The sequence below is a fragment of the Otolemur garnettii genome, unplaced genomic scaffold (genome assembly GCF_000181295.1).
Source record: "Otolemur garnettii isolate 467f Iridium unplaced genomic scaffold, OtoGar3 scaffold00021, whole genome shotgun sequence".
Taxonomy (NCBI): domain Eukaryota; kingdom Metazoa; phylum Chordata; class Mammalia; order Primates; family Galagidae; genus Otolemur; species Otolemur garnettii.
The window spans coordinates 2,761,117-2,761,815 of record NW_003852416.1 but is presented as its reverse complement, the minus strand read 5'-3'; the positions used below and the strand labels follow the sequence as shown (position 1 = coordinate 2,761,815).

General features: G+C 43.5%; 1 pseudogene across 1 annotated transcript in view; it reads right to left on the bottom strand.

Annotated features, from left to right (window-relative positions):
• Positions 1 to 169, bottom strand: part of LOC111724291 — a 591-nt pseudogene extending 422 nt beyond the window's left edge. The window contains exon 1 of the transcript XR_002772610.1: positions 1 to 169. This exon is cut by the window's left edge and continues 422 nt beyond it. The product of XR_002772610.1 is annotated as a 60S ribosomal protein L9 pseudogene (transcript).
• Positions 170 to 699: the final 530 nt, after the last annotated feature.

Sequence of the window (699 nt, the reverse complement as noted above, 5' to 3'; positions counted from 1 at the left end):
GAGCCTCTTCTTTTTCTTTCCAAGGAGACTGAGTTCCACATTGATGTGGTTGAAGTCCCTCCGCAGGGTTCCTCTGGAGCCCTTCATAATAACTGTGCGTTCCTGCAGAGTGATGTCGACATTTTCTGGAATGTCGACAGTCTGACTGACTGCTGAGAATGGTCTTCATTCTCACGGAGATGCAGCAAAAAAAAAAAGCCATCTTGCTCTTCTTTAGAAATGCTCTGGCTATTCTTGGTCCTTTTCTCTTCTATATATACATGGCTTGGTTTTAAGCCAAGAGGTAACATTAAATCTACATAGTAACAGGACAACTCAAGCAGTAAGGTGGAGTATTGTAGGGAAGAAAGATTTCAGGCCAAGAGAGCTACTGGTACATAATTTCAATAGTCCGGGCAAGAGAAAAGGAGCTATAGAGTGGATTTAGGCAGTAGCAATGAGAAGAGACAGAAAGTTATGGATACAAATGACAAGGCAGAAGGATGGGAGAAAGGGGAAACTGAGAGAACTCCCATGTTAACAGCCGGACTGACGGGATTCTGAGACCTTTCACTGAGTCAGGGAAGGGAAGAGAAAGAACAGAGTGTAGGGAAAGTTAGTTTGGCTTTGTACTAGATGATAGATCATGTATGTAAAGCTGCCCAGTGTATATGTGGATACTGAAGTCTGGAGCTCATGAAGAGAACCAGACAGGCTTTG